Source organism: Phocoena sinus, chromosome 5 (assembly GCF_008692025.1).
Source record: "Phocoena sinus isolate mPhoSin1 chromosome 5, mPhoSin1.pri, whole genome shotgun sequence".
In the NCBI taxonomy this organism is placed as follows: domain Eukaryota; kingdom Metazoa; phylum Chordata; class Mammalia; order Artiodactyla; family Phocoenidae; genus Phocoena; species Phocoena sinus.
Window position 1 is genome coordinate 72,985,316 of NC_045767.1, and position 18,773 is coordinate 73,004,088.

Sequence of the window (18,773 nt, forward strand, 5' to 3'; positions counted from 1 at the left end):
TGTAATGAGGCACAGAATAAAAAATGAATTATACCTGGTGCTTTATTTCAAGGGACTCACAGTCTCTCTCTCTTTTTTTTTTTATAAGTTTATTTATTTTTGGCTGTGTTGGGTCTTCATTGCTGCACGTGGGCTTTCTCTAGTCGCGGCGAGCGGGGGCTACTCTTCGTTGTAATGTGCGGGCTTCTCATTGCAGTGGCTTGTCTTTGTTGCGGAGCACAGGCTTTAGGCGCGTAGGCTTCAGTAGATGTAGCACACAGGCTCAGTAGTTGTGGCTCGTGGGCTCTAGAGCACAGGCTCAGTAGTTGTGGTGCACTGGCTTAGTTGCTCTGCAGCATGTGGGATCTTCCCAGACCAGGGCTGAAACCCATGTCCCATGCATTGGCAGGTGGATGCTTAACTACTGTGCCACCAGGGAAGTCCAAGACTCACAGTCTCTTTTTCTCCTTTTTTTCCCTCCTTCCTTCCCCAAATGATTGCAGGGCCTTTTAAACAACCTGAGAAATAGGTATTATTATTCCAACTTTACAAGTAAGAAAAATGAGGCCCAGAGAAGTTAAGTATCATGGCCAAGGTCATAGCTGGGAACAGGCACAGTCAGGATTCAGACCTTAGTGGCCTGGCTCCAGACTCATGCTCTTAACTTCTATAATATGTATGTCTCCAGTAGCTTCAGTGGGCAGAAAAGACACATAAACGGATGCAAAACAAGAGACAGGTAGAGAAGCTTAGGCAGCAAGGGAGGGAGAGGGACCCAGACAAACAGTTTGGAGCAGCCGGCAGTGTGGCTGGCTGAAGAGCAGGCCGTAGTAGGCAGGGCAGGGGATGCATTAAAAACAAAACGCTGTGGGAATCTCAATCAGCACCACAGGGGCTCTGGGCTCCCTCACAGCCACCTGTTCCCTGCTGGGTAAAAGGGGCTCTGACTGGCGTTCTGGCCGGGAAGTTTCCTGGTGTGTGTGTGGGCATCTTGGGTGACCTCGGGGTGGCCAGAGCAGCCCCTCACCCTCCAGCTCTCCATTTTCTTGTCCCAGCTCTCCACTTGCCAGCGGCCTAGCTCTATGAATCACAAGATCTCGTGAGTCACTCGTTCCCTCTCTGAGGAATAAATAATGTCAAATCTCAGAAAAGCCGAGCAGTCCGGTTTACAGGAGGCGTCACGCAAAGACTGAGCCTGGGTCCTGCTTTCCTTTGGGAACTGGCACCGCTGTCAAGAGAAGCGTGTTGCCAGGCTCTCAGCTTGAGCTTTTGGGCCATCAACCAAGAGCTCTGGCTGCTTTGGCTGCGTCTAGATTTGATGCTGAGACTGCCAGACTCAGCAAGAGGCAAAGTCAGCCCCAAGGAGCATAATTTTGGCCCAAATGGGGAAAATATGAAGATGAGTGTACATCAATTTGGTTGTGTCTCGAGTGTTCCTGAGACAGGCCTCTCCTTTATTTCTCTCATGAATGCCCATGATAGACATCCTGAAAGTTAATTTAGTACTTTCATATTCCAGAGCTGCTTCCCATAGCCTGTAACACACAAAGCCCTTTGAAGGCAAAACCCAGAAGGCTCCTGCTGTAGCAGAGAGAATATGTGAGCAGGCAGTGGCCAGTAATATCTCGGGGCAAGTATTTTGACCTCACTCCAAGGGTGCGTTGTCATCTTTGTGAACTGGTGTCTGATCCAAGCCTCTCCCTAGAAGAGCCTCCCCACCTGGCTAGAGTTGGGGTAGGAGAAAAGCAATTTGATTTTATGGTGAAAAAATACTCACAACAGGGTGTAAATACAAGAATAGATTTTGCTCCTTGCAGGGCATAATTCTATTTTAAAAAAAAAATAGACTTTCCTTTTTAGAGCAGTTTTAGGTTCATAGCAAAATGGAGAGGAAGGTACAGAGATTTCCCATATCGCCCCGCCCCTGCTCATGCACAGCTTCCCTGTTATCAACCTTTCCCAGCAGAATGGTGCATTGGTTATAACTGGTGAACCCATGTTGACACATCTTTGTCATCCCAGACTTCATTACAGTTCGCTCTTGGTGTTGTAGAGCCTAGGAATTTAGGGCATGGACTCTGGAGCCAGATTGTCTGAGTTCCAGTGATAGCCCCACTGTACGTCTATAGTCTATAGTTATATAAATAATGGCTTGGAACAGTGCCTGGCCCCTAAGTGAGGCATGCAGTTTAAGTGTTGATATCCTCCAGAAAAACCCTCCTTAGTCTCTGGTACAGGGATCTCTCCTGTGTGCTATATTTTAATGACCTATTTATTTGAGATACCTGGAGGCAGGGACTGTTTCTCACCTTCACGTCTGTGGCTAGAAAACCACCTCGAGAGATTAATTTCTGTTTCATACTCATTCAGCAGTCTGAACAAATAGTAGGACTTCCCCATTGCGAGAAACTCCTCGAGGGTGGCCTTACCTCCAGGATCGTTGATGTCTTTTGAATCAGAGGTATAAAGGGAGAGATCATAAATAAAGCACGAGGGCTTCCCTGGTGGCGCAGTGGTTGAGAGTCCGCCTGCCGATGTAGGGGACACGGGTTCGTGCCCCGGTCCGGGAAGATCCCACATGCTGCGGAGTGGCTGGGCCCGTGAGCCACGGCCCGTGAGCCATGGCCCCTGAGCCTGCGCGTCCGGAGCCTGTGCTCCGCAACGGGAGAGGCCACAACAGTGAGAGGCCCGCGTACCGCAATAAAAATAAAAATAAAAAAATAAATAAAGCATGAAACAGGGATCCAGAACATCACTCCTCCATAGAATTTTGTTGCAGGAAAAAAGCCCCAGCTGGGAGAGGAAGAAGTAGACTGATCCTAGAGGGAAGATTTTGGGCTTTTTGAGAGACTGGAGAGGGAACAGGGCTGTGCAGGACCTGGAGTAGCAGAGACCAGTGCTTCTCTCCCTCCCGTAGCTCTGGTCTGTGGAAGGACCTCAAAAGAGCTCCAGTGTGCCCTGAGAAATGAGGGTCACTAAACATTTAGTTTACCTGCCTTCAAAAGTTCTGGTGTTGGGTTGGGACCACCACTTTCAAGGGACCATGTGGATTTTGACATTGAACATCTCGACAGTGGCCAGAGGGGATCAGAGGGCCTTCTAAAATGCTCTGGACTGTGCTGGAGCCCCAGATCCTCTCCCTTGACTCTAGGAGAACGGTTACCTCCCCACTCTACCCCCATCAAATTCACGAGATTGAATTTTCCTAGTGGATAGACTCTGAACAAATGCATCTATTTAGAGACACAAGAACATGTCTCTTTTTGAACCCTGGTGAAATGAGCTAAAATTCACTATAATGAATGAATGTGTCCTGTAATGTGTCTATGGTTATGGCCAAAGTAGGCCTGAGAATATTTGGTGAGTGGATCAATGCAGGAAGCATCTTGAAATGGATCCAGTCTATTTTAATAATACTATAGAAACAGCACTTTTTGTTTACCTACCTTGAATAAAGGTTTTCCAGGGCAATTTCCTGAGCATTTAAAGCACATTCAAATGAGTTGTCTTTGAACAAAGATTCAAAAGACTTTCGTGACTGCAAGTTAGCAACAAGTTGAGTTTACAACTCACCAGTCTTACATTGTTGGTTGCCCAGGAAACTAACCTGGCTGCTTTACATTTTGACCCTGGAAAGATTGGAGTCTCCAGTCAGAATTTGTATCACAAAGCCCCACCTAATATGATAAAGCTTATTAGGCAAAAAACAAAAATCCTATTTTGTATATTGGCCTCTATTTCACAAAGCTGCCTTGTACCTACAATTTCTAGTCTTTGTTCAGAATGAAAGTTGTTTAGGCTATTGTACTCTCGATTACTTGTAGTCATTCATCCAGGAATTACTCAAATGGATTAAGTCTAGAGATAATCCAAAACATGTTCCTTCAGTCCTTAGTGCCTTCTCATTTCCCTCTTCAGTCTTCAGAGACTTCCTTTCTAGGTTCCTCTAACAGCCTACAGACTTGATTTATTTTCTTGCCCTTCTAAGTATCAGAAGAGTATCTAAAAGACAGAAAATAAATGGAAAAGTAGGAACAGGCTAAACACTATGAAAAAGCATTCAGGCAAATCTTGAAAGGTGAGACATTCCAGTGGACAACTGTCTTGGGCTCTCAGCAAATCAACACCATAAAAACAGAGGCTGGGGACTTCCCTGGTGGTCCAGTGGTTAAGACTCTGCGTTCCCAGTGCAGGGGACCTGGTTTTGATCCCTGGTCAGGGAACTGGATCCGGCATGCCACAATTGAAAAAAAAAAAAAAAAAAAAAAAAAAACTAGAGGATGTTATAGAGGAAAAGAAATTTAAAGGACACAACCACCAGTGCAACATGTGGTCCTAGAATAGGTCTTAGTTTGAATAGTTTTTGTTTGTTTGTTTGTTTGTTTTAGTTTGAACAGTTTTGAACAGCTACGGAATCAATTGAGGGAACAATTATGGAAATTGGAATATGGCTTGGGTCATAAATGATATTAAAACTCATTAAGATGATTAATATTGTGGCTTGTGGGGCGTAATAAATATTTATTTTAGTTACATAGGATGTCCTTATATTTGTGAGTTGTATACTGAAGAATTTAGGGGTGAAATATCATGAAGTCCAGCATAAAAAGAAATAATGTGAGTATAAAAGAATAAAATCTGGAAGAACTGAATTATATCTCACATTAGATCCTCCTTACTTGACCCAATTAACTTGAAAGTCTGCTTTACTACATGAGTACAGATACGGTACATGTGTACCTAGGTAGGGAAAGTGCATGGAATCTGGGGTATGTTTTGCCATTTAGTAACTGTAATCTTGGGTGCTGCTCTCTGTGCCTGTTTCCTCAGCTGTAACATAGGTATAGTATTAGTGAACCTACTGCATAGGGTAATTGTGAGGTTAAATGAGTTAATATACATAAGCTCATTAAAACAGTTCCTGGCACAAAGTAATTGCTAAATAAGTGTTAGCCCTTATTATTCTTGTTATTGTTTTTGTTTTAAGGAGTATGATCCTAGAAGATGCTGGGTTGGCAGAAACTGATATAATCAGCACAGCTTCTTGGATTTTCTGGTATGTTATTAGTAGCCATGGGAGTCCCATATTCCTAGGGACCCATCTTTGAGTTCTTCCTTACAGTACATTGAAATGTTCCAACCAGTGTTTTAGGGGCTGGGGAACAGTGGTGAGGCCTAAAAACATTTTTTCTCGTTGGTTATAATGGGGCTTCTGGGTTAGTATCCTATTAAAACTCCAAAGGTTTTTTGCACAGCAAAGGAAACCATAAACAAGACAAAAAGACAACCCTCAGAATGGGAGAAAATATTTGCAAGTGAAATAACTGACAAGGATTAATCTCCAAAATACACAAACAGCTCATGCAGCTCAATATCAAAAATAACAAACAACCCAATCCAAAAATGGGCAGAAGACCTAAGTAGACATTTCTCCAAAGAAGACATACAGATGGCCAACAAACACATGAAAGGATGCTCAACATCACTAATCATTAGAGAAATGCAAATCAAAGCTACAATGAGGTATCACCTCACACCAGTCAGAATGGCCATCATCAAAAAATCTACAAATAATAAGTGCTGGAGAGGGTGTGGAGAAAAGGGAACCCTCTTGCACTGTTGGTGGGAATGTAAATTGATACAGCCGCTATGGAGAACAATATGGTGGTTCCTTAAAAAACTAAAAATAGAATTACCATATGACCCTGCAATCCCACTACTGGGCATATACCTAGAGAAAAACCATAATTCAAAAAGACACATTCACCCCAACATTCATTGCAGCCCTATTTACAGTAGCTAGGACATGGAAGCAACCTAAATGCCCATCAACAGAGGAATGGTTAAAGAAGATGTGGTACATATATACAATGGAATACTACTCAGCCATAAAAAGGAATGAAATTGGGTCATTTGTAGAGACATGGATGGACCTGGAGACTGTCACACAGAGTAAAGTAAGTCAGAAAGAGACAAACAAATACTGTACACTAACACATATATGTGGAATCTGAAAAAATTGGTATAGATGATCTTATTTACAAAGCAGAAATAGAGACAAAGACATAGAGAACAAACATATGGATACCAAGGAGGAAAGGGGGGTGGGGTGGGATGAATTGGGAGATTAGGATTGACATATATACACTACTGTTACTATGTATAAAATAGATAACTAATGAGAACCTACTGTATAGCACAGGGAACTCTATTCCATGCTCCGTGGTGACCTAAAAGAGAAGGAAATCGAAAAAAGAGGGGATATATGTATACGTATAGCTGATTCACTTTGCTGTACAGTATAAGCTAACACAATATTGTAAAGCAACTATACTCCAATAAAAAAAATTGTTCTGATTCTTTAATTAAAAAAACCCAAAGTTTTAAGTGTAATTAAATAATAGGTAAGTGAAGCTACTACTAGACCTGGAATCTTCTAATAGGAATATTTAACTTCATTAGGAATGTTAGAACTAGAATTCATCTTTCCCATAAAAAAAATTAGTGAAAACAAAATGTGATGATTAATTTTATGTGTCAACTTGACTAGCCGTGGATGCCCAAACTAAACATTTCTGAGTGTGATCCACGACATTTCTGGATGAGATTAGCATTTGAATCAGTGGACTCAGTAAACTGTCCTCCCCAGTGTGGGTGGGCATCATCCAATCTGTTGAGGGCCTGAACAGAACAAAAAGGGGGAGGAGGGAGTAATTTGCTTTGTTTTTCCCTGACTCACTGACTGAGCTGGGACTCATCTTTCTCTCTGGCCCTTGGCTTGAAATTTACACCGTTAGCTCCTCTGCTTCTCAGGCCCTTGATCCAGCTTCCCTGTGTCTCCAGCCTGCATGTGGCAGATCCTGGGTCTTCTCTACTTTGATAATCACATGAGCCAATTCCTCATACTCTTTAGATAGATAGATAGATAGGAAGATAGATACATGGATTTCTCCAGAGAAATAGAACCAGTAGGAGATTATCTATCTATCTATCTACCATATCTAATCTATCTATCATCTATCAGTGTATCTATCTATATGTATCTATACCTGACTATCACACAATATAAGATGCCTTTATAAATATATCCCTTCAAGCAAATCTGACACGTGATGATTTAGGATCCTAGGATCTGTTGATCCCTGTCATTAACAGAATAGAAAGACAGTAACTATAATTTGGTAACTATATTTTCAGGTTTTCAGTTTAGGTAAATGCTGTCCCTTGATAAACACTCTAAATGGCTTTAGTTTTCAGTGTTTCATGTCAATTTTGATCTTTATTATAGCTTAATAACTTCTTTTCTGTATCTTTCTTCTAATATAAACAGAGAGCTTTTGAACTTTAGACACTGCGATGTGTCACAACAGCACATTTGTCTTAGATTCTAGAGTAAACTGAAATCTCAAGATTAAATGAGCATGTATCAGAGAAAATTCTAAATGGCTAGGTGAAAGTTTACAGTTATGAAAAATTAGGGAAATCATTCATCTTGTAAGGTCTGCACTATCAAACTGACAGTCTCAGAAGTGAGAACAATGTTATGATGTTACCACATCATAATTTCATAAAAGCAAAACTTTATTTAAATATACATATAAATAATTTTTAAATGACCTCACATTGAATGACAAATACTTTGTTAAGGTACTTTACACGAGAAGTCTCACGTAAAGAGACTTCTCACAACACTCAGGGTTCTTTCATGCCTCTGTCTCCCTTGAGGTAACTGATATGCTGACAGGTTAAAAACTGGCCCAAGATCACATTGGCAGCGGTGATAAAGGCAGGATTGAAATTTAGAATCAATGATTTATTCTTCATCCAACCAATATTTATTGAGCGCTTACTAGGTGTCACGCCCAGTTCTCATTTCTGGGGATACTGAGGCGAATAAAACATCAAAATCCCTGCTGTGAGAATTGGGAACACAGTTGAGTCTAGCAGTTAGAATTGATAACTACTTCTTCCAAGGTTAGGTAGCATTCTAGCCTGGTTTTTATAAGTTTAGCCCTATAAGATAATTTGTTTTTGCTGATGGAAAAAGGTCCCAAAACTCACCTTAAGTCTACAAAGAGTGGAAGTCTGGAATAAAGCTAAACTCTTCCAGAAAAACAAACAAACAAAAACCAAAATAAAAAAACTATCCTTGAAGTAGCTACTTCCTTAAAATATAAACCAACTAACCAACACACACATGCACACACAAGTTCCTCTATATCTTTGCAAATCATCATCCATGCTTGACAAACTTTATGAGCCTGGGGAAATACCCTTTACAATGCATGATTGCCTGGCTAGTGGACTATTTTTCTCTGTTACAGATATCTGGTTGCAACAATTTTCATGTGATCCAACAAGAAAAGACACCACAGTGCATTTCCATAATACAGTGACCTGAATTTGCTGGGAGAGACTGTAGTCCATCAGGTAAGGCTTTTACCCCCTTAGCAACCAGATTGCCTCTGTGCTGCAAAATATAACAACCTCTGCAGTAGCCTGGCCTACTTGCAGAGCCCAAAGTGCATAGAGAAGCACCTGTATCTCCGAACATCACGGCCCATATGCACATCTAACCCATAGCTCATGGTTCAAGGTTGCTGCTTGTTATGTTACACTGACAAGTAGTCTCAATAAGAAATTTTAAAACAGTGACATTTCCCCATAGATAGTTTCTGTACCCATCTAAACTTTCTATAATTTAAAATACAGCACAAGCTTTTCATATGGAAAAGCATTGGGATAGACAAATAATTGGATGCCTTCAGCAATAATCATGAATATATAAAATTTTAAAATCATCATTACTATACTATATACTTATAATGATTAATACATTCTTTATTTCTATTTTCACACACTATGATGTATGATTTTTATATTTGAGTCCTGTTTTACAGCCTTAATATATATTAATATACATATTATAATACATATTATGTTAAAGGAAGAATCTTGAAATAACATTTCCCTCTCCTCCAGGTCTCTGAGATAGCACTCATTTCTTTTACCATTTGTTGAGAAAAAGCTTATATGATTCATAGTCATGTTGGACTTTTAAACAACAATGCCCAGGAGGTTTGAGCTGTGCATAAATAATTTAAAACAGACATCATTAGAATACTGGAGTTTATATTCATATTAAAAAACTACCTAGTTCTCTTGAATTTTATGGAAGTAAAACGCGAAGTCTTCCTGAACAGTCTTAGGTGAACACAGCACCATGGACAGGGATAGATGGGAAATTTCAGTGCGGGGTGTCATGAAAGGAACAGTGAGAGTTGATGAGGCCCTCATCTTCCATCATTTAGTGAAACTGATTGCTGTCTTCTCCTTGAACAGCTCATCTTCTTACTGCCACCTCATAATCTTGACTGTGAAATAGACTTGTATATTATGTTTTTGTGTCTCATTATTGGTGGAGGTTTTCTCTTTCCTCTCCTTCTTGGCACTAGGGACAATTTGATGACAAGCTGAAACACAGGCCATTGGATAAAGGCTTTGGACTGAGAAGAAAGAGAACAGGGGGTCCGAGTTCTGGCTCTGAATGACCTGCATACATTTTTGTAATAGGACAAAATATCCCACATTCTGGACCTCAGTTTCATGGCCTTTGGTTTAGCCATGGTAACTATGAAGCAAAATGATAGCTGTAAGAGGCTAATGATTACGTATTCTGCAACACCAAATTGATAAAGCAAAAATATAATTGAAATTCCTTCAAGAGTCATCCAATTGCTCATGGGGCAGTACCGTGGCAAGTATTATGTTATTCCCCACTTTTAATGTTTCCTTTCATTGAAGGGATATCCATCATGCAACACTCCTGGCATCTCTCTGCACTATCACTCACTCTTCTTGGGGAGATACAGTGATTTGTCTAGATACAGCAGGTGAGTTTAGAAGGAGAATCAGGACAGGGTCGCTGGCCCTTCCCCTGGAATCCCCTTGGGAGCTGGTGTCCCTGCAGAGAATGTGTGTCCTGCTCTGTTCCTTCATGCTATCAGTTAATAGGGCCAAGGCCCTACCTGGGGAGCTCTGTAGTCACCGTGGGTAAATTTGTCTAGTTCTGGGGTCTAGTGTTAGGAAAACATTTGGTTCTTAAGTCCAAGCCACATTCTGCAATATCCGCTTTCTTAGTAGCAAACACGATATTTTGATTTCCTTGTGTCTTATTTTTGGGGTCTATTTCTAAAGTAGTTCGGAACTTGGGTGACATGCTATTTTGGGGGTTCCCTGAAGTCTCAATGAGCAGCACTAGATTGTAATCACAGACAACTTTGGCCGTGAACTTTTCACTTAGATGCATGCAGGTCTTCTCCCAGCCTTGAATGTCTCTGGTAAGGTCTCAACATCATCACTGCGAATTCTGGCCTTTGGTATGCCAGAGATCATCTCAGCCAACAATTACACAGCTGCATGGCACCCACGGTTCTAAAATGGAAGCCAAATATTTAAACGATCACCATGTGCCTTAAATATATTGCATCCAGCTTATCACAGAGCTGAATCAGGATGGGAAGGACGAAGCATTTATTACATGATGTGGCTGTTGGCTGAAATTTGAATAATTGATCTACCCTTATTACAATTTGTTTTCCCCCTGAATCCAGAAAGAAGAACAGCTTGAAGTCATAGAAACTATGTAGTTTAATAAATATTTGAGGGCCTGGTATAATGCCTGGACTTCTTTAGGTACTAGGGGATACAGCAGTGGACTGAATGCACAAAAATTCATATCCTCAAGGAACTTGTATTTTAGTGGGAGGAGACACAATAACCAAAGTAAACAAGCAAATAAAGGAAATACTTAAATAATGTAAATAAATGCAGTATAGTGGTACAGTGTCTGGAGTCAAACAGCCTGGGGTCAGGGCTCTATCACTTATAAGCCATATGACTTTAACCTCTATGTACCTCAGTTTCCTCATCTGTAAAATGGGGTTAATAAAACTTTGGAAGGTTTATCATGAACCAATGCCCAGGGTTCTAAGAACTGCAAGAGGGCCATGTAACTGAAGAGGAGAATGCAGTAGAGAGGGGTCGTGGATTGGGACTCCTTAGAAAAAGAGCCTAAGACAGGAATTCAGGTGCCTATGGTTTATCGAGGACGTGCTCTCAGGAAAAAGGGAGAGAGAAAACCAGAAGAGAGCAGATGAAGGAGTTAAGCAAGGATGAGGCCTCAGCTGGTGCATACTGGCCCATGGGGAGCTCTGGAGCATGAACTGCACTGCAGACTGTGTCCCCCCACTTCAGACCAGCGGGCCGGCCTTTTGTAACCCCAAATCAGTGATTCATTGGCAGTGGGCTGCCAGGGGAGATAGTTCTCAGTCCCTTCGTGCTGCTATTACAAGAACCACAGACTGTGTAGCTTATAAACAACAGAAATTTATTTGTCACAACTGTGGAGGCTGGAAGTCTGAGATCAAAATACCAGCATGATTGGTGGGAATGTGAATTGGTTCAGCCACTGTGGAGAACAGTATGGAGGTTCCTTAAAAAACTACAAATAGAATTACCATATGACCCAGCAATCCCACTACTTGGCATATACCCTGAGAAAACCAAAATTCAAAAAGAGTCATGTACCAAAATGTTCATTGCAGCTCTATTTACAATAGCCAGAACATGGAAACAACCTAAGCGCCCATCATCGGATGAATGGATAAAGAAGATGTGGCACATATACACAATGGAATATTACTCAGCCTTAAAAAGAAATGAAATTGAGCTATTTGTAATGAGATGGATAGACCTAGAGTCTGTCATACAGAGTGAAGTAAGTCAGAAAGAAAAAGACAAATGCCGTATGCTAACACATATATATGGAATTTAAGGGAAAAAAATGTCATGAAGAACCTAGGGGTAAGATAGGAATAAAGACGCAGACCTACTGGAGAACGGACTTGAGGGTATGGGGAGGGGGAAGGGTGAGTTTTGACAGGGCGAGAGAGAGTCATGGACATATACACACTAACAAACGTAGTAAGGTAGATAGCTGGGGGGAAGCAGCCGCAAGGCACAGGGATATTAGCTCGGTGCTTTGTGACAGCCTGGAAGGGTGGGATGGGGAGAGTGGGAGGGAGGGAGACGCAAGAGGGAAGACATATGGGAACATATGTATATGTATAGCTGATTCACTTTGTTATAAAGCAGAAACTAACACACCATTGTAAAGCAATTATACCCCAATAAAGATGTTTAAAAAAAAAAAAAAAAAAAAAAAAAAAAAAAAAAAAAAAAAAATACCAGCATGATGGGGTGAGGGCCCTCTTCTGGGTTGTAGACTTCTCCTTGTATTGTCATGGGGTGAAAGGGGCTAGGGAGCTCTGTGGGGTTTCTTTTATAAGGGCACTAATCGCATTCATATGGGCTCCAACCTTTTGACCTAATCACTTCTCAAAGGGCCCACCATTGCCTTGTGGGTTAGGATCTCAGCATATGAAGTTTGGGGGGAGGGAGTGGACACAAATATTCAGACCATAGCACTAGGCTAAAATCAAGATGTCAGCAGAGCTGCATTCCTTTCTGGAGGCTCTAGGCAAATGCTGAGAAGAAAAGCTGCAGGGGGCACCTAGCTGCCTCACCTCCACATCCTCAGTGATTCAGGTCTGGCTCCAAACCAGCACGTCCCACACACAAAGCAACAGCCTTGTGGGGAGCCAGCCCCACATCCTCAGAGGCAGTATAAGGTAGCCACAAGAGACGTGTTCTATTTAAGAGTTAGGAATGAAGCAGCAACCATCTGAAGGTTGGTAGAGGCAGTTAGGGGCAGTCACTGAGGTGCTGGTGGGTTCTGCTTTGTGCTTGGTTTTCCCACTCCAGGTCCAGCTCTTCTTCCCAAGTGCTGGCCCTACTGACCAGCAGTGATCCCAGACCTGCCAGAAAATGTTTTGCTGTGACCTAACAGAGGTAGAAGCCACAAAGGGCCGACAGCCTTCCAGAGACCTCTCTACCAGTCTCTCCCGCCATTGATTTCCACTTAGCATCCAACGTGTCCACCTGCACCAGGTACTTTTCTCTGGTACTTTTTGGACCCGTTCTTCCTCAGATCCTGCCAAAATTGTGTAAGGTCTAACTCCTTAATCAATAATCTACTCCATAATACTCATAGTGGTCTTACTTCTCTGATTGAACTTTACTGGTACAGGAGGGAAACATAATTAACTTCATCTTATTACATCTTCAGGGATATTGTATCATTCCTTATAAATTGCCACACCAGACACCTTTCTGGCTGGCTGTCCTTGAATATAATGAATGCATATCAATATAATCAATGTGACGCTATATATCATGTCCTCAAATATCTGATAGGGTAGGCACGAAAGAACTCTTTCCAGGAGAATCTTAGTATAGAGATCTTTGTCAGTGAGACAAACAGAAACTGGGGGCTAGAGAGACAGCAGAAAAATAAATGATCTGCCCTTGCATCTTGCAGAAAACTGAAAATCTTCTCCCATCTCCAGGGCTGTTACCTCCTGGTTTCTCCTCCTCATTCTTGCCTTGAGTCTTTCTCCTTCATCACACAGCAAGATGCTGAAGAGAGGCCAGAACGACTTAATTCAGTCATGAAATTGCTAAATTTATTCATTCATAATCTCGTGGTGTGATGGGAAGCGAGTCGGCCTGAGGCTCAGAGGATCTGGTTTCTGGTCCTAATTACCAAGAACCCTCTGTGGAATTAGGGGAAAGGCATCCAGCCTCTCTGGGCTTCAGTGTCTTTGTAACGTGTTTTATAATAGCTAATTGAATGGATTATGGACCTTCTGCTACATACCTAAATTCATGGCTCTTGTAAAAGTCTTTCTAGAAACCTGCATTTTAGTTATTTATATTAGAGTTCACAAAGTATGGAGCATGCCTCCCAGAAGTGGTATAATAATAAATACATGAATTGACATGGTGCCCTCCCTTGATCCCAAGGTCAGATGGTCTTGTGTCATGGTGGGATCACACACATGGAGCCATCCTGAGGAAAGAGTGGCCGTTCCAGAACACAGAGGAGTTGATGGAGGTTTTCTCACTCTTTTACTTGCTTTCGGCACAGTATGACATATTTATGTATGCCTAGGTGTATTATCACAACTGTTTTTAGATAATATTCACTAGTTTTAGTTCAATTAACTCTCATAAAATAGACACATGACTTAAAAAGATTTCCTGCAAAGGAACCATGGACTGAAGTGTCAACAACAACATGAACAAATGAACAACGAGCAAACAAACAACAAAAATGACAAAGCAGACACTTTTACTCCTAGAATGAACTCCTTCCTATTCACATGAAAAGGTAAAAATGAGGATCAAACCAGATCTGAAACAAACTCTAACAAAAATATTCAAAATTATCAAGAAGATGGTTTAAAATTTGAATTTACAATCTATTGATTCATGTCTACTATCATTAACGAGGAACCTCTACGTAAGGGCTTGTAGTGTCTTGAAATATTAACTAATGTAGTAGAATGCCATATGATTAACAAGGCTTTTAAAAATAGTAGTTACTTCATCTTGATATCTTCTTTTCATTTTCTTTTTTGTACATTTGTTATAATGGTCGTAACACCTGGGCAGGTATACATATTGGAAGCATATACTAAAAATATTTTACGGATTAGAGGGATGTGACAGCAGAAAGCTGCAGACCACTGATTTGGGCTGAAACTGACATGTCCACCTGTCCATCTGACTTATGAAGAAGAGGCGTGGTGGGGGGCAGCCTTGATTCTGCACTTCAGTATGGTAAGATGCTTACCACTCTACTTTTTATGACCTATGACATAATTACAGGAGTTAAGGTAAGGATTATACTTTAGGTATTCACACGAATGTTTTCATTTTAATTGTCAGGACCCCACCTTCCCACCCCTAACTTCTAGGAAGAACAGGACTAGGTTTAATAATCTGTCGATGAGTTGCTCATTTTCTCTCTTAACTATCACCTGGTTCAACATCTAAGTAAATTAACATCGCTACCCTGTTAGCTTTGGGGAACAAAGGGAATCTGTGAAGATTTTTCAGGTTCAGGAAAGAATCTTGTTAGGGTGTTGAATATGTGCAATATTTATTTATTTATTTATTTTTTTTGTGGTACGCGGGCCTCTCACTACTGTGGCCTCTCCCGTTGCGGAGAACAGGCTCCGGACGTGCAGGCTCAGCAGCCATGGCTCACGGGCCCAACCACTCCACGGCATGTGGGATCTTCCCGGACCGGGGCACGAACCCGTGTCCCCTGCATCGGCAGGCAGACTCTCAACCACTGCGCCACCAGGGAAGCCCGCAATATTTATTTTTAGGTCTAGTTTACGGATCTAAAGTTACTTTTGCTCAGGAACAACAACTAACACCCCCCCCCCCGGTTGCTCATAGATTGTTTATGGTACACTATTTTTAAAGTGTACTTTATGCAGAAAAGAGTAATATTTAATACTTTAAGTTATTAAAATTTTTTTCGAAATATAGACAGGCGACAGAAAAGAAACAGGGTATAAATGCAGACTAATTGTGCATCAGTAACACAATTTGAATCTTAGTGAATCTTAGTGACTCAATGCCATAAAAGTTTATTTTTCACTCCTATTGCGTGTCTAATGCAGCTTGGCAGGTGGGGCTCTGCCTGCTGAAATGTCTCAGGGACTGTGGTAGACAGAACAAGGGCCTCCAAAGATGTCCATGCCCTAAAACCTAGACTGTGTAAATATATTACCTTACATAGCAAAAGGTGCTTTGCTGATGTGATTAAGTTAAGGATTTTGAGATGGGGAGATGATCTTGGATTATCCAGGCGGGTCTAATGTAATCACAAGGGTCCTTTTAAGAGGGAGGCAGGCAGTAGTAGGAGATGTGACCGGGGAAGGAGGAGCTTGGAGTGATGTGAGGGAGGGTCACAAGCCAAAGAGTGCAGGCAGTCTTAGACATTTTTTAAAAGGCAAGGAAATCGATTCGCCCCTGAAGCCTCCAGAAGGAACCAGCCCTGTCGACGCCCTAACTTTAGCCCAGTGAGACTGATTTTGGACACTGACCTCCTTAATTATAAGATGATAAATTTGTTTTAAGACACTTAATATGTGGTAATTTGTTATAGAAGCAACAGGAGCCTAATACCCAGACCAATATTCAATTTTGACAAATGCGTTCACGGTCCCTAAAGCAGAAAACAGAAAAGTGGTAAATTATGTGCCTGCTCGTAAAGCTTCAGCTAGAAGCAACGTGTATTGCTTCTGCTTACATTTCATTGGCTAATGCAAGTCACATGGTCACACCATCTCCAAGGAGGTGGGGTGTACACAAACAGGAAGAGCAGAACTGGAGAGAATAAGACTTAGGACAGTGAAAGTGTGACTCATCCTAGGAAAACTGATGCACACATTCAGGATTAAAAAAAACCCCAACAGTTCAAAATTTCTCAGTAATAGATTTGGAGTAGGCACTGGTGAGTGAGGCAGTGGCTACCAAGACTTCACCTGAATCCCAACAATGGGAACATTCAACCTCTCCTGGGTTCCGTGTAGCTACAAGAGACGGCCCAGGGATTTCCCTGGTGGTACAGTGGTTAAGAATCCGCCTGCCAATGCAGGGGACATGGGTTCAATCCCTGGTCCAGGAAGATCCCACATGCTGCCGAGCAACTAAGCCCGTGCACCACAATTACTGAGCCTGTGCTCTAGAGCCCGTGAGCCACAACTACTGAGCCCACATGCCACAACTGCGGAAGACGGGGTGCCCTAGAGCCTGTGCTCTGCAACAAGAGAAGCGACTGCAATGAGAAGCCTGTGCACCGCAGAGAAGAGTAGCCCCTGCTCGCCACAACTAAAGAAAGCCCACGCGCAGCAACGAAGACAAAAATATAAATAAATAAATAAATAAATAAATAAATAAATAAATAAATAAATAAATAAATAAATGAAGGAAGGAAGGAAGGAAGGAAGCAATGTTAGGAAGCAATGTTATTAAAAAAAAAAAGAGAGAGAGAGACAGCCCAGCCTTGACAAGAGGAGATGGGTCTCTGAGGATTGGTGTCAGTGGACTCGAACTGCTTTAGACCAGTTGGAGTTCCCAGGTCCCTCGGTAGCTGGTTTTTGGCTGGGTTTGGCCAGTGGGAAGCACTGGTAGGAAATTGGTTGGTGGGAGGAACCAGGGTGTTTCTCCCTCTGCTTTTCTCCTTGGGTGAACACAGGGACTGTATCTCTCCTTATCTGCTTCTGCTGGATCAGCCCGTTTTCAAGTTCCAACTTCTGCAATGACCCTAAGCCATGAGTTCTGGTAACTCTACCTCCTCCTGTTGTCCCTCTAGCCTAGGGATGGGTATAAACTTTATGTTTTTGCTAATCTGTGAGTTACATCATTTTTTTAAACCAAGCCTCTTACATCATCTGTGTAACCAATTCCCTACATTAAAATTCCAGTTTGTTTCTGGTTTCCTGGTTGGACCCTGGTTGAAACACTGAGTAACTCAGAATCTGACAAGCACCCTCCCCACACGGGCAACTCTGGATAAGGGAATGTCCTTGTGGTCCTAAGCAGTAGGTGAGGAAAAACTAGTGAAAATAACAGGATTCAAGGCAGAGTAGGTACATCGCATGCAATATATAGACTGTATAATTCTTTGTGGTCAGGACTGTCTTGTGCATTGTAGGATATGTAGCAATATTTGGGACATACTTACATTAATTCAATTTGAACTAGGTGTCCTGCATTTTCATTTGCTCAATCTGGCAACCTTAATAGAGAATGAGCTCACATGGAGAGCTGGCTTCAGTGCTGGGCTTTGCAGGAATAAATACGGGGGCAGGCAGAATCAGTTTTGGAAAAAAATCAGGCACTGGAATCAGACCTTGATTGAAGTCTTTGTTATAGGCAAAAGTTACTGTGACTGAAGCAATCATGAAATATGGATTAATCCAATCGGAGGACCCAAGAGAGTGAAGGTTCAGAAAAATGCCAGTGTGTATGTGTGTGTGTGTGTGTGTGTGTGTGTGTGTGTAAATGAATTACAGAAACTTACCTGAAATAATGGCCCAAATTCAGCAGTTGCTAGTGCAATGTTCTCAATTATTTGGGAGTCTAAAGATATATAGATGGTAAACTAACGTGTTTTTTGAGGATAGTGATGGAAGACAACAGTATCTTGCAAAGACCAAACGTCCAAAGCTGTCTAAACAGCAAAGACCAAACGTCCAAAGCTGGTGAGCTGTCTAAACCAGTGGTTCTCAGCTGGAGGCAATTTTGTCCCCCAGAGAATATTTGACAATGCCTAACACAGTTTCGATTGCCACAGATGGAGGCAGGTGCTTCTGGTATCTAGTGTGTGGAGGCCAGCTAACCACCCTACACTGCAGAGGAAAGCTCTTAAACTCCCAAACAGCTCCCAACATCCCCCCCAGAGAATCATCCAGTGCAAAAGGTCTATAGAGCCGCCGTTGAGAAACCCTGGTATAAATACATATGGAAAGTCAGTAGCCAGCACACATTCCATAAAAGCATATACAAAATGTGCCATCCTAAGAGTGAAACCAGATAATCACGCTGAAATTCCATGAGGACAGATTCCAAACTGAAATAGAAGCAGCTGACACCACACAGGCCCCTCATTTGTCATCCCATATCTGGGATTTAGCCACCTCTGCCCAGAGACAATAAATCGTCACTATGTGTGGTGTGTGCATGGCATTGCTCTCCTGTGTATATTTAATCCGTTTCCCTAAATACAGTGCTATTGTTTCTTCAGGGTGATTTATTTTTGCACAACACAGGAGATGGATGTATGCCTGACAACGTGGTTCAAGTTCAAG